General features: G+C 44.8%; 1 protein-coding gene across 1 annotated transcript in view; it reads right to left on the reverse strand.

The window, feature by feature from the left end:
• LOC126209875 (H2.0-like homeobox protein) overlaps window positions 1-16,466 on the reverse strand; it is a 109,371-nt gene that overhangs the window by 21,674 nt on the left and 71,231 nt on the right. The gene's annotated exons all lie outside the window — the stretch shown is intronic.

Below are 16,466 nucleotides of genomic sequence, written 5' to 3' on the forward strand. Positions count from 1 at the left end.
AGTCCTTACTAATGTAAAATTGTTACCTTCTGAAGAAGACAAATTTATATTTGTCGAAACCTAGATAAAGAATTGCTTTATCCATTGCAACTGGCCGGCCGCAGTGGTCTAGCGGTTCTAGGCGCGCAGTCCGGAACCACGCGACTGCTACGGGCGCAGGTTCGAATCCTGCCTCGGGCATCGGTGTGTGTGATGTCCTTAGGTTGGTTAGGTTTAAGCAGTTCTAAGTTCTAGGGGACTGATGACCACAGATGTTAAGTCCCATAGTGCTCAGAGCCATTTGAACCATTCCATTGCAACTGGTCGGCTGTTTATAATTTTATTACGTGAAACTGTTGCTGGTGTGCAACTATGTTTAAAATATTATGCTTTTAAATGTTAATGTTTTTTTGTAATAGCACTACGCACAATAAACTGTAATATTATTAATAATAAACTTCGTCAAAAAATGAAGGAAGCAAACAGCATGTCGTCCGCCGACGAATTTCCACAAAGCCTGTCACAGCAGTAAAATAAAACTTCCTCTAGGTATCTGTGGCTGGGATGGTTGCTTGTCCTATCATCAGTCCTTACCGGAATAGCAGCCACACAGTTAAACAGGATCCAACGCCGATTAACTAACATGTCCTTAGTGCTCATTTACAAATTCCTTGAAGTCCGATGTGATTTTTTTATTTATGTCTATTATTTTAAGGCAAATCACATTCCACGAGATATAAGTGCATGACATAATGTTTGCAGTGGGACATTTGTGAATCATGATATCTTAACGCAAAACTTAAAATACACTGCCTGAAAAAAAAAAAAATGAAGCCAGAAGAATGGTCGGACGTCACTGTAAATTCGTACAAAAATGGTTCAAATGGCTCTGAGCACTATGGGACTTAACATCTGATGTCATCAGTCCCCTAGACTTCGAACTACTTAAACCTAACTAACCTAAGGACATCACACACATCCATGCCCGACGCACAATTCGAACCTGCGACCATAGCAGCAGCGCGGTTCCGGACTGAAGCGCCTAGAACCTCTCGGCCACAGCGGCCGGAAAATTCGTACAAAACACACACACACACACACACACACACACACGCACACACACACACACACCACCATCAGTAGGTAAGTAAATGATAAATTGTTTATTCATGGCTGTCATTTTTAGCAACTATAGTATATATATTTCACAACAAAATTAATTTGTCAGCTGTAAATATATGTTTTATTAAGCTCAGTAATAATATACTGTGCACATGCAAAGTCTCTTCGCAGCGGCAAACTTCTCGTGTCTCTCCTTCCGGGACGTGTAAGATGGGTAGCACACTCATTTTGCTGTATAAGCTAGGGGCCGAGATTCAATACCAGTGGCTGCAGTTATGTTGGGACATAGTATTCAATCTTAATAAAATTAAAACAAAAAGAGGGGGGAAGGGACCAAACTACGAGGTCATCGGTCCCTTGTTCCTAATGAAAGAATGCCACAAGTGTGAGAATAAAACGGACGAGACATATAACACAAAACGGAAAGAAAGGAAAAACCACAAGAACGAAGGAAAGGCAGCGAACCCTAAAAGGAACAAAAGAGGACACGAAAACAACAGAGACGCTAGAAACCGAATAGAGTAAAACAAGAAAGCAGATTACAGTGGCTGGCCGACCACGAGAATAAAAAGGAGGAGCCAGCCACTCGGCAACACATAAAAAAAAAATGGTTCAAATGGCTCTGAGCACTATGGGACTTAACTTCTGAGGTCATCAGTCCCCTAGAACTTACAACTATTTAAAGCTAACTAACCTGAGGACATCACACACATCCATGCCCGAGGAAGGATTCGAACCTGCGATCGTAGCGGTCGCGCGGCTCCAGACTGTAGCGCCTAGAACCGCTCGGTCACTCTGGCCGGCAACAACACATTAAAACTTCCACCCTAAAAGCACCAGGGTGGAGGACACAGAGGGACAAAGGACATGTGCTAAAACCTACATAGAAGTATAAAACCCACTCTCACGGTAAAAACTTCAAACTAAAGCTGCTGCTGAGGCATCGCCGTCCAACACCGAAGGTAGGGAGCTGAGAAAGTTAAAAGTCCGCCGAAGAACGGCTAAAAGTGGGCAGTCCAGCAAGAGGTGGATGACTGTCATTTGGGAGTCACAGCAACACAGAGGTGGGTCCTCGCGACGGTGTAGGTGACCATTCATTAGCTACGTATGACCAATGCGGAGCCGGCAGAGGACAACGGATTCCCTGCGAGAGGCCTGCATGGAAGACTTCCACACATTCGTAGTCTCCTTAATGATACGCAGCTTGTTGTGCGTACTGTTATGCCATTCTGTATCCCAAAGCCTAAAAACCCTGCGACGTAATGCAGAACGCAAGTCAGCTTCGGAGATGCCTATGTCCAGAAGCGGCTTCCGCGTCGCCTGTTTGGCCAGCCTGTCGGCAAGTTCGTTGCCTGGTATTCCGACGTGTCCAGGGGTCCACACAAACAATGGGACAGTTCCAGGGCATAGATGGACTCCTGGATGGACGCTACCAGAGGATGGCGAGGGTAGCACTGGTCGATAGCTTGTATGTTGTGTGACATTACAGCCTTTATCACTGCGATTTTTAACATGTAAAAGTTTTTTTTTCTGTATTCGCGTCAGTATGTGCGAACTTTTAACATATACCAATGAATGTTGTAACCAGATATCTTTGCCGCGCTCCTGAAAAGCGCAGAATATCACGATAGCTATAAACTGTTATACGCTGCTATCGATCAGTAAAAAAACAATGCACCTATGTTTCAAAAATAACAATTGCCAATTTTTACTTCTGCAGGGAGCCGCGCCGCTCTCTAGCTGTTCTTTGAATGTGTTGCGAGTCGGACGCAAAAGTATTGTGCTCCATACTGATATAATCATTTTATTGGAACTTTAAGAGTTTAAGTGATTAAAAAATATATGTAGCCACAAACAAGCGAGAATGTATATCATGAAAATTCGCTCCACCGCCACAATGGGTGGCCATGTTAATGTAAGTTTCCGTTTCATAATATAATACTTAAAGCCTTGAAGTTTATTTAATTTCAAAGAAAATCTCTCAACCTTATTTTCATTAATTATACTTGTGATAATCTTTCCTGATTATAAGATTTATGCAGCTTATGATCCAGCGTGTGTTCTGTCGGAACAGGAGGCTGTCGTGACGACATCGTTATAGTATTTATTCCAAGTTCTTTAGTTCCGTTTATATGTTCGTACAAATCCAATTAGTTGGTCCCTTAGGTTTCTTTCATGTAACTTCCGTCTGTTTTCTCCGCGCGATCTTCCTCCGAAAAAAAAATTTCTGTTCATTTTTTTTAGTAATTTTCGATATCGCGAATGAGAAAAGACAGCCGCGTCCTGCTCCGAACGGAACACCACGACTTTTCTAACATCGGAGAGTACCGCACGAATTTTCCGCTAAAAGGTAATAGAATTTCTTAAAGCTGGATCAATTACACATGTTGCTGCTGTTCTCCGACAAATCTGGTGCGATTAATAGTAATTTATTCTGTCACGACAAAAAGAACTAATTTTATTTTTACCAAAGGAACAAAGCTTTCAATTAAATTACTAAAAAAAAATCATACCAGAGTTGCTCAGTGAATCAGTACACAGCAGAAATGACGCGCCAGGGCATGAGCGGATGTGCTCAAGAGCACGAGATATGGCCGCCAGCTCTGCAGTGAAAACACTGCAGCCATCTTCCAAGGAGTTCTGTTCAGAACATACGTGACCATCAGCCATCGATCCGTCGGTGTAAACCACTTCAGAGCCCCGGAACACGTCAAGAATCGAGAGGAAGTGACAACGGAGAGCCGCAGGATTAATGGAGTCCTTAGGTCCACGTGAAAGGTCCAGACGAAGCTGCGGCCGAGGCGTACACCGTGGAGGTGTACGTGAACGGACCGCAAGTAGAGGTGGTAAAGGGAAGGACTCCAGTTCGGATAGACGACACCGCACGCGAACCGCAATCGTTAGCCCCGACCTGGAGCGTCGATGCGGAAGATGGACTGCCGCGGGCGGGAAAAGGAGACAGTAATTCGGATGCTCAGGAGAACTACGAATGAGTGCAACGTAACTGGCGAGCAGTTGTGCACGACTGATCTGCAATGGAGGGACCCGAGACTCCACCAGTACGCTGGTCGCCGGAATAGTCCTAGAAACTCAGCCGGCCGAAGTGGCCGTGCGGTTAAAGGCGCTGCAGTCTGGAACCGCAAGACCGCTACGGTCGCAGGTTCGAATCCTGCCTCGGGCATGGATGTTTGTGATGTCCTTAGGTTAGTTAGGTTTAACTAGTTCTAAGTTCTAGGGGACTAATGACCTCAGCAGTTGAGTCCCATAGTGCTCAGAGCCATTTGAACCAACCTAGAAACTCATGTTGCTAGTCGAACCCCGCAGTGGTGCACAGGTGGAGTAAATGCAACGTTGAGGGCGCTGCCGAACCACAAATCACACTCACATGGTCATTTCGGGATTGGACAAGGGCTCTGTAGATCCGCAGCAGTGTAGAGCGATCTGCACCCCAATTGGTGTTGCTCAGGCAAGGGAGGGCATTGAGGTGCTGCCAGCACTTCTGCAAGGTGAGGAAGCCAAGTCAATCGAGTGTCGAAAACCAGTCCCAAGAATCGATATGTCTCCACTACAGTGAGTGGATCGTCATGCAGGTAAAGTTCTGGGTCCGCATGAACGGTACGACGCCGACAGAACTGCATGACGCACGACTTTGCGGCTGAAAACTGGAAGCCGTGGGCTAGAGCCCATGACTGCGCCTTGTGGATGGCTCCATGTAGGCGACACTCAGCAACACCTCTACTGGAGCACAACCATTGGACAAATTCAGCCTCTGGATGTTTTTTTAGGTGCCGACAAAACGTTCCGTCGCACTATCCACAGCTGTACCTGAAAGGATAGCCAGTTTCACGACAGTCCGTTACAAGCTGTTTCGCATTCGCTTGCATGCCATTATATTCCATCAGTTCTCATCACCCGTCACACCAAAATGACTGTATATGCATTCTTTAAGAGTGTCTAGCTCGCTGGACGTGCTACGCAGTTTGTCACTCCAAAGGAGTTCGCCTTACATCTTGATGGTGCGAACCTTTGTGATCACTGTTACACACCATTTTTCTTTCAGTATTCATCGTCCAAGTTAATGGTTTGTTCTGAAAATTTCTTGACTGTGAAGTGTAATTGATAGTAGATTGATCTCTGCACCTCAGAGATGCTCATTAACTTTTGCCCTCCTATTGCTCGTTTGAGTCATTAGCGCCGGCCGAAGTGGCCGTGCGGTTAAAGGCGCTGCAGTCTGGAACCGCAAGACCGCTACGGTCGCAGGTTCGAATCCTGCCTCGGGCATGGATGTTTGTGATGTCCTTAGGTTAGTTAGGTTTAACTAGTTCTAAGTTCTAGGGGACTAATGACCTCAGCAGTTGAGTCCCATAGTGCTCAGAGCCATTTTTTTGAGTCATTAGCAGCACTAATTTTCAGAGTAAACAGCACACGTGGAAAGACTAGAGATAGGATGTTCATATGTGCAGGACCTGTAGGTTAGATGTTCTGCAGAAACGATTAGCATTTCAATCCCCTCAGTTCAGAGGTGTCCTGCTGCACGGGGTCTGCCATGGGTCCTGATAACTTGTTCCATATGTGACGGCATCGACGCATGTAAGGTGCTAACGGCATCATGTGGTATAGCCAGCCGTGCTGCATTCATCTGGTTCCAAAATTAATCTTTGGTGGTTGGCATTGGGTCACAGTGCTTCACCTGTTGTTTCACCATATCCCACACATTTTCGATTGGCGTCACGTCTTGTGATCTGGCGGACCAGGGCAAAAGGCTGACGTCCTGTGACAGGCATGTGTTCGTGCAGCAACATGTGGTTGTACATTATCTTGCTGAAAAGTGGCGTCTGGGGTGTTGTGCAGAAAGGGTATGTTTGCGACTTGCAGGATGTCATTCACGTAGGTCACACTGGTCGGAGTGCCCCGGAGATGCACCAAATGTGATTTGTGGTGGTACCCAATAGAACCTCCTTTTCTTTTCTCCAAGTAACTCACCGAAAAATCTTAACACAAGCTTTAAATAAAAATTTAATTCTACCATTACTGAGGATGAGGAACCGGGGAATATGAATCACCCACAAGGTTGACTTTAAGTTTGCATTTATTGCAACACAACCAGTTAAAAAACCAACAATTACGTGTTACAATTGATTAGGTAGGCCACATCTATACTGGCAACAATTTGCAAAAAACAAATTAAGGCTTGCAAATTTAGAAAATTTAAATTCCACGAAAATTAGGGAATAAACAGTTAAACTAGAGAACAACTTGGTTCAGATTTGACTGGTATACATTACAGCACTAAAACACTTTTCGAAGAGATAAATCGTAGAACACGGAGAACTAAGCAAATTCACGTGTTACACGAAGTCGGATCAGTCAGTTTAATTCGAGAGTGATATTTCACTGGGCTTACTTAAACACTAAAAGAAACAGGATAAATCTAGCATCCATTAAAAGGGTCATATACATTAAATCATGGAAATAGCACAATATATATATATATATATATATATATATATATATATATATATATATATATATATATATATATACTCCTGGAAATTGAAATAAGAACACCGTGAATTCATTGTCCCAGGAAGGGGAAACTTTATTGACACATTCCTGGGGTCAGATACATCACATGTTCACACTGACAGAACCACAGGCACATAGACACAGGCAACAGAGCATGCACAATGTCGGCACTAGTACAGTGTATATCCACCTTTCGCAGCAATGCAGGCTGCTATTCTCCCATGGAGACGATCGTAGAGATGCTGGATGTAGTCCTGTGGAACGGCTTGCCATGCCATTTCCACCTGGCGCCTCAGTTGGACCGGCGTTCGTGCTGGACGTGCAGACCGCGTGAGACGACGCTTCGTCCAGTCCCAAACATGATCAATGGGGGACAGATCCGGAGATCTTGCTGGCCAGGGTAGTTGACTTACACCTTCTAGAGCACGTTGGGTGGCACGGGATACATGCGGACGTGCATTGTCCTGTTGGAACAGCAAGTTCCCTTGCCGGTCTAGGAATGGTAGAACGATGGGTTCGATGACGGTTTGGATGTACCGTGCACTATTCAGTGTCCCCTCGACGATCACCAGTGGTGTACGGCCAGTGTAGGAGATCGCTCCCCACACCATGATGCCGGGTGTTGGCCCTGTGTGCCTCGGTCGTATGCAGTCCTGATTGTGGCGCTCACCTGCACGGCGCCAAACACGCATACGACCATCATTGGCACCAAGGCAGAAGCGACTCTCATCGCTGAAGACGACACGTCTCCATTCGTCCCTCCATTCACGCCTGTCGCGACACCACTGGAGGCGGGCTGCACGATGTTGGGGCGTGAGCGGAAGACGGCCTAACGGTGTGCGGGACCGTAGCCCAGCTTCATGGAGACGGTTGCGAATGGTCCTCGCCGATACCCCAGGAGCAACAGTGTCCCTAATTTGCTGGGAAGTGGCGGTGCGGTCCCCTACGGCACTGCGTAGGATCCTACGGTCTTGGCGTGCATCCGTGTGTCGCTGCGGTCCGGTCCCAGGTCGACGGGCACGTGCACCTTCCGCCGACCACTGGCGACAACATCGATGTACTGTGGAGACCTCACGCCCCACGTGTTGAGCAATTCGGCGGTACGTCCACCCGGCCTCCCGCATGCCCACTATACGCCCTCGCTCAAAGTCCGTCAACTGCACATACGGTTCACGTCCACGCTGTCGCGGCATGCTACCAGTGTTAAAGACTGCGATGGAGCTCCGTATGCCACGGCAAACTGGCTGACACTGACGGCGGCGGTGCACAAATGCTGCGCAGCTAGCGCCATTCGACGGCCAACACCGCGGTTCCTGGTGTGTCCGCTGTGTCGTGCGTGTGATCATTGCTTGTACAGCCCTCTCGCAGTGTCCGGAGCAAGTATGGTGGGTCTGACACACCGGTGTCAATGTGTTCTTTTTTCCATTTCCAGGAGTGTATATATAAACCATCACTTTGGGGTCACATTGGCCATGTAAAACCCACTTAATAAACTCTACTACAATAAGTTACTCTCTAAGCTATATAAAACTGTACATAAGATCAAAGGGATCCTAATGGACCAGCGCTGGCCTGAAACTAGCCTAAGGAATTAAAACTCCTCCCTAAAGCTGAGGCAGATAAAGAAAGGGTGAGATTGACCCCCACAAAGTACTAAACTCATTAATTGACCCTCCCCCCGCAAAAAAAAAAGAAAAATCGCATGTCAATACCCCATTTCACCGGCGGGACAAGTTTTACATAATTTAAAGTAGAAAATAGTTATTTAACTGACTAACTAAAATCTCATAGAAAACTGGATAAACACGTTACACACATCCAAATTTATGTCACATTTATGTTGGTTGTTTGAAGTGCGTCATGAGTGGTCTTGGTTATCGATTCAAACAAACCCAGGACTCAACCACAAGACAAGAATTCATTTCTAATACATTGGGCTGAATGTTAACACTGAAATGAACCCAACAGCACATAGCGAAAGAAACGGAAGATGGTTCAAATGGCTCTAAGCACAATGGGACTTAACATCAGTCCCCTAGACTTTGAACTACTCAAACCTAACTAACCTAAGGACATCACACACATCCACGCCCGAGGCAGGATTTGAACCTGTGACCGTAGCAGCAGCGCGATTCCGGACTGAAGCGCCTAGAACCTCTCAGCCACAACGGCCGGCAGAAACTGAAGAGAATACTAAAGTGTCTGATAGGAATAGTCAACAGAAGTCACGACGAATAATTCCGGAAATATGGCCGGGTTACTGGATAACCGTTTTAGCGGAATGTGAATGTCAACTACCGCTGAAGAAAGGTGTATGATATGTCTTACTTTGATTGATGAGCACTCCGATGAATAGCTACCGGTGCCGGGATACAGTCTCGCTTCCACAGCGGCAAAATACAGGAAACATAGAATTTCCATAACGTCTTGAATCAGACACATCTGTTCAGACCCAAAGCCAGTAACCCAATCGCACACTGGACTCGCATTCGGGAAGACGACGGTTGCATCCCGCGACCGGCCATCCTGATTTAGGTTTTCCGTGATTTCCCTAAATCACTCCAGGCAAATGCCAGGATGGTTCCTTTGAAAGGGCACGGCCGACTTCCTTCCCCATCCTCCCCTACTCCATAGAGACCGATGACCTCGCTGTTTGGTCTCTTCCCTCCAAACAACCCATACAATCCAGTGACCTTATCGAGGCCACGTGCACACTAGACATAGCGCCGACAACCGTCGAACTACTCCCGACCACTACCCCCTTGCCGGCCTTCCGGTCACCACCTGCTGCGCGTGCAACGAGGAACCGCTCAGCGCAGGGCACACAGCGCCCCATTAGAATCTCTAGTAAACAAAAGATGGCGCGTGGCGGGAACTGGAATTAACGCTGCAAGCAACATTAAGGGGTTCCGGAAAGGCTCAAAATCATGAAAAGTTCAATTTTTGCGTTTTCTGAATCTGCAGACTATTACCTTTTAATAGATATATAATTTATTCAATTCCGAAGACTACAACTATTTTTAAATTTTTTTTGAAATGTGTTCTACATGGGCGTGACCCACTGTGGCGCTGTTAAACTGCTGTCAAATGGTGTTATTATTAACGTCCGTGTTCATCAGGTACATTTTAGTGATGTGAGATAAAGTATGTGTTGTGGCTAACCTGTGATGGTTCAATATATATCGCTGGTGTGACTGTCGATTGTTTCATGTTTATAATAATGGTAACAGAGATTTGACTGCAGCGTTCGATGGTACCTGGCATAAACGGGGACACACATCTCTTCATGGTGTAGTATCTGCCACCAGTATGTATACAGGGAAAGTTTTAGATGTAGCAGTAATATCAAAGTATTGTAGATGTCCACAAAAATATAAAGGTACACATGAAAATAATTGCAAAGCTAACTATAGTGGCAGTAGTGGAGGAATGGAAGTGGCTGGTGTTGCCAGTATATTCCAGCGTTCTGAGGCGTGTGATAAAGTGCGATATGTTAATTACCTTGGTGACGGTGATTCTAAAAGTTTCAAACATGTTCAAGGACTGAAGCCCTATGGTGATGATGTTGTAGTGCAGAAATTTGAGTGTGTTGGACACGTACAGAAGCGAATGGGAACAAGACTTCGGCGACTGAAAGCTTCGTACAAAAAACAAAAACTCAGTGATGGTAAAGGGTTGGATGGGAAGGGAAGGTTAACTGACGGTGTAATTGACAAAATACAGAACTATTATGGAATGGCTATTAGGCAAAATACACAAAGTGTCGACGAAATGAAGAAGGCTGTTTGGGCTCTTTTTTTTTCATACTTCTTCAACCGATGAAAATCCCCAACATATCTTGTGTCCCAAAGAAGAAGACAGTTGGTGTAAATATAACAAAGGATTGCTAACTGGTGAAGTGTACACTCATAAGCATAGTCTGCCTCATGCAATAATGTAGGTGATAAAACCTATTTTCAGAGACTTAGCAGCACCTGAACTGTCGAAAAAGTGTATTCACGGAAAAACTCAAAACCCCAATGAAAGTGTAAATAGTGTTATATGGTCGAGAATCCACAAGACTGTATTTGTTGGAATAGAAACACTTCACTTTGGTGTGTATGATGCTGTTTCGACTTTCAATGATGGCAACATTGTAAGGTGCAAGGTATTTAGAAATATGGGAATGAAGATAGGTTCTAACATGGTACGAGCGATGCTTGCTTTAGACAAGGAACACCTTCGGGCTGCAGACAGGGCTGTAAAGAGTCTAGAAATACAAGCAAGAGTAAACAGGAGGAGGAACAAGAGGAAGCTGGAGGAGGAGTTTGCAGAGGATGAAGATAATCCATTCTATGGACTTGGAATGCACTAAAAAGTTAATCCAATCTTTGTCGCTCGATTCCCAAAACTTTTATTTTCTCATACTAATTACATGTTTTCTAAGGATCTTCCAAACATATTTGTTTCAAACTTTCAGTAAATGTTACACAGTACCTTCTGCATAATTTAACACAGCCTTTTTCCAAAAAACTGTATATTTTTGAATATATAAATAAAAAATTGCAAAAAAATGTTGTGAATTTTCATTACAATTGAAAAAAAAATCATCTTTAATAACTGAAACAGATTTTGTAAAATCCCTGTGTTAAGTTGTAGCCCATATTCCAATAAATAATCTGTAAAAAGTTCAACTTCCTACCTCAAATACTTTGTGAGGAAAGATGTAATTTATAAGCGTTATTTTAACATTGCAAGTATAGGGCGTTCCGGAGCCCCTTAAGAGGCAGAGGAATCGAACTGTGAGGAACACACAGCTCATACCCAATAGTACCCGACACCGTATGGCCTTGCGTTGCCGCTGTATATCTTGTGCAGCTGCAGTCTCTGTGATTACAGGCCCATATCGTTAACGTCGATATGCAGCAGGATTTTACAACATTTTGTGTTCGAACATTATGAATTATCTCGAAGGAAACGGTCTATTGACACATAGTCAACATGGGTTTAGAAAAAACATCGTTCCTGTGAAACACAACTAGCTCTTTATTCACATGAAGTGCTGAGTGCTACTGACAAGGAATTTCAGATCGATTCCGTGTTCCTGGATTTCCGGAAGGCTTTTGACACTGTACCACACAAGCGGCTCGTAGTGAAATTGCGTGCTTATGGAATATCGTCTCAGTTATGTGACTTGATTTGTCATATGCCTCGTGATGGCTGGGTGTTGTGTGATGTCCTTAGGTTAGTTAGGTTTAAGTAGTTCTAAGTTCTAGGGGACTGATGACCATAGCTGTTAAGTCCCATAGTGCTCAGAGCCATTTGAACCATTTGATTTTGTCATTTCCTGTCAGACAGGTCACAGTTCGTAGTAATTGATGGAAAGTCATCGAGTAAAACAGAAGTGATTTCTGGCGTTCCCCAAGGTAGTGTTATAGGCCCTTTGTAATTCCTTATTTATATAAACGATTTTGGAGACAACCTGAGCAGCCGTCATAGGTTGTTTGCAGATGACGCTGTCGTTTATCGACTAATAAAGTCATCAGAAGATCAAAACAAACTGCAAAACGATTTAGAAAAAATATCTGAATGGTGCGAAAAGTGGCAGCTTACCCTGAATAACTAAAAGTGTGAGGTCATCCACATGAGTGCTAAAAGGAACTCCTTAAACATCGGTTACATGATGAATAAGTCTAATCTAAAAGCCGTAAATTCAGCTAAATACCTAGATATTACAATTACGATCAACATAAATTGGAAAGAACACATAGAAAATGGTGTGGGAAAGGCTAACCAAAGGCTGCGTTTTATTTGCAGGACACTTACAAGGGAACCTCCCCATCGCACCCCCCTCAAATTTAGTTATAAATTGACACAATGGATAGGCCTTGAAAAACTGAACACAGATCAATCGAGAAAACAGGAAAAAGTTCTGTGGAACTATGAAAAAATAAGCAAATTATACAAACTGAGTAGTCCATGTGCAAGATAGGCAACTTCAAGGACAATGTTGGCTGATGAGCGCCGTGGTCCCGTGGTTAGAGTGAGCAACTGCGGAACGATAGGTCCTTGGTTCGAGTCCTCCCTCGAGTGAAAATTTTACTTTCTTTATTTTCGCAAAGTTACGATCTGTCTCTTCATTCATTGACGTCTCTATTCACTGTAATAAGTTTAGTGTCTGTGTTTTGCGACCGCGCCGCAAAACCGTGCGATTAGTCGGCGAAAGGACGTGCCTCTCCAATAGGAACCGAAAACATTTGATCACAAGGTCATAGGTCAACCGATTCCTCCACAGGAAAACACGTCTGATATATTCTTTACGACACTGGTGACGGCATGTGCGTCACATGACAGGAATATGTTGTCGACCCACCTAACTTGCACACTTGGCGAATGGCTAAAAAGATTCTTCTACCTTGCTCGATTTAGGTTTTCTTGTGGATGCGATAATCACTCCCAAAAAAGTGTTGAAAACATAAGAGTTTGTCACATAAACTGCATCAAATGAATGCAACAGTTTCGCAGTCGCACAGTTTTCCCTGTGCTCTGTCAAAACATATGTTTTTTACGTTTTCATATGTTTCCGTGCGTAGACCGTCAAATCCTGTATATGTCCAAGCAAATATGAACATGTCCTGGAATTTTGGAGAGCGAAGTTGATTATGTGTGAGTGACTGAACTTTGATAATTATCTAAAAATAAAAAATTAAACTTTTCACTCGAGAGAATATTTGAACCAAGGACCTCTCGTTCCGCAGCTGCTCACGCAAACCACGGGACCACGGCGCTCGTAAGCCGACACTATCCTTGATGTTGCCTACCTTGCCCATGGACTACTCAATTTGTATATTTTGCTTATTTTTTTCATGGTTCCACACAACTTCTTCCTGTTTTCTCGATTGATCTGTGTTCAGTTTTTCAAGATCCATCCACTGTGCCAACTTATAACTAAATCCGAGGGGGTGCGATGGGGAGGTTCCCTTGTTAGAAAATGTAACAGACCTACTAAGGAGACTGCCTAAACTGCGCTTGTCGGTCCTCTTTTAGACTATTGCTGCGCGGTGTGGGATCCTTACCAGACAGGACTGACGGAGTACATCGAAAAAGTTCAAAGAAAGGCTCACGTTTTGTTTTATCGTGAAATGTGGGAAAGAGTGTCACAGAAATGATACAGGATTTGGGCTGGAAATCATTACAAGAAAGGCGTTTTTCGTTGCGACGGAATCTTCTCACGAAATTCCAATCTCCAACTTTCTCCTCCGAATGTGAAAATATTTTGTTGACACCGACCTACATGGGGCGGAACGATCACCACGATAAAATAAGGGAAATCGGAGCTCGTACGGAAAGATACAGGTGTTCATTCTTTCCGCGCGCTATACGAGATTGGAATAATAGAGAATTGTGAAGGTGGTTCGATGAACACTCTGGCTAGCACTTAAACGTGATTTGCTGAGTATCAATGTAGATGTAGATGTAGATGCCGCTCCCGCTGTCTGCGGCGAACAAAAATGCGGCAATCATTTTCAAACAAACAGAATCTGGATTCGTCCGAAAACACTAACTGATCTCATTCCGGTCCTCAGTGACGTCGTTTCACACACCGTTGCCTTCTGGCAAGTTCCTGCACGTTCGTCAAAGGCGGGCGGGGAAGTGGACGATGCCCACATAACCCTTGCCGTAGTAAACGGCGACCATCTGTCACTCCTGATAGTGTACGATGTGTTACACAGTTCCAATGTTGCGCCTTTGCAGAGGAGAACCCACATCGGTCTTGCAATGCCATCCGGATGAGGTGTCGATCTTCTAGCGTGATGGTCTTGGTGGTGCGACCTGACCCTTCTCGTAGTGTTCTACAGCCTTCCCTGAACAATTCTGCACACACCCGCTGCACTGCCGAAACAGTTCGTCCCACACGAGCTGCAATTTTCCGGATTGACGCGTGACATTATCTCATGCCAATAATGCGCCCCCTTTCCAAAAAATGGTTCAAATGGCTCTGAGCACTATGGGACTTAACATCTGAAGTCATCAGTCCCATAGAACTTAGAACTACTTAAACCTAACTAACCTAAGGGCAGCACACACATCCATGCCCGAGGCAGCATTCGAACCTGCGACCGTTGCGGTCGCGCGGTTCCAGATTGAAGCGCCTAGAACCGCTCGGCCACATCGGCCAGCCGCCCCCTTTCAAACTTAGTGATTTGACGGTACGGTTTGCGCATATATCCGCGAGGCATCCTGCACAAGCCACACTGATACATTTCTTTTGATTTATAGCGACAACGAGAGCCGCAGCACATTTTACCGTCGATTTTGAGCCGGAACCCGGCAGCAGACATGGTTCAAATGCTAATCATTTCTGCAGAACATACTACTGTACATGTCCTGTGAATATGAATCTCTAGTCATTCAAAATGTTTGTACTGCTCCTCGGAGCTGGTGTGTCTGCTAAATTATACGAGGGCCGTTCAGAAAGTAACCTCCGGTTGATTTAAAAAAATACACCAAGTTAAATAAAAATATTTTAATATATACATCTTACAACTACATCTTTGCACTATTTTTCTACATAGTCTCCATAGCGATTGAGGCACTTATCGTATCTCTTCACAAGCTTTGAAATTCCTTCTGCATAAAAATCACCCGCTTGTGCCTGGAGCCAGCCTGTGACCGCATCTTTGAGCTCTTCGTCGTCATCAAACCGCTGCGACCCGAGCCATTTCTTCAAATTCATGAAGAGGTGATAATCACTTGGCGCCAGGTCTGGGCTGTAAGGTGGATGGTTGATAACGTCCCACTTGAAGGACTCAAGAAGGGCCGTTGTTCTGCGAGCAGAGTGAGGACGGGCGTTATCGTGCAAAAAAACGTTTTCTCGTCCACTTTTAAATAAACGTACCCATTCACGGACAACTCCTTCACTCATAACTCTTGGTCCGTACATGGCACAAAGCTCACGATGAATAGCTGCTGCAGAATATCCTTTGGCTGTAAAAAACCTTATGACAGCACGCACTTCACATTTGGCGGGGTTTTCTATTGCAGCACACATTTCAAACTGCCACAAAAACTAAACTAGCGCAGGTACGACGTTCAATCGACCACAGCTTGATGCCGACTGACCCGTTGAGTGCGTGAACGCACAGATGGCGTCGCTACTCCCCCCACAACCCGCACCGTGACCAATCGGAGGTTACTTTCTGAACCGCCCTCGTATATACTGCGCTAGCCAACAACACCTGCTAAGGCAACTACTTTTTATCAGTGTGTCAAACCTGGGTGGGATGGCACTGATACATAGACATGACCAGTGTATTAAAACGCGTAGCGACACAACAGAGTTCCGCAACGCCGTGTACTATATCAGATATCTGCAAGGAGTTGTGAAGATGGAAAGTTTAACCAAATGCGTAACACTCGCACAATAGCTACCGCCGAAGATGCTGGACCACCACTAGTACAAACGGGTTCTGGTTTTATCGGCTAGTGTTAGCTCCCGATTGAAAATTTTAGTTAACGCATCGGACTATTACGAGATTTTATATGTTCGACCAGCATGCTAACACCAAAAGTAATCTACTAGTCGATGGAATCCAGCAGAAACTACAAGTCTCATTAGGATGCGCTATGTAAGTCAATTAAACCAAACTCACTGCGATGTGCCACACTTCACAGCAACGTGATCGGAAACCTCGCCTACGTAACCCAACACTCCAACGCTGATACCTTGCATTTATCTTTTCTTTTTCCCAGCTTGAAAACTATCCAACGTGGAGTTTAAGCGTTCCTTTTAATAGAAACCCACTGAAGCAATCAATATAGACTGAACTTTCTTAGCTACCAGTTTCAGTTAGTTTAAT

The sequence above is a fragment of the Schistocerca nitens genome, chromosome 10 (assembly GCF_023898315.1).
Source record: "Schistocerca nitens isolate TAMUIC-IGC-003100 chromosome 10, iqSchNite1.1, whole genome shotgun sequence".
Classification (NCBI taxonomy): Eukaryota; Metazoa; Arthropoda; class Insecta; order Orthoptera; family Acrididae; genus Schistocerca; species Schistocerca nitens.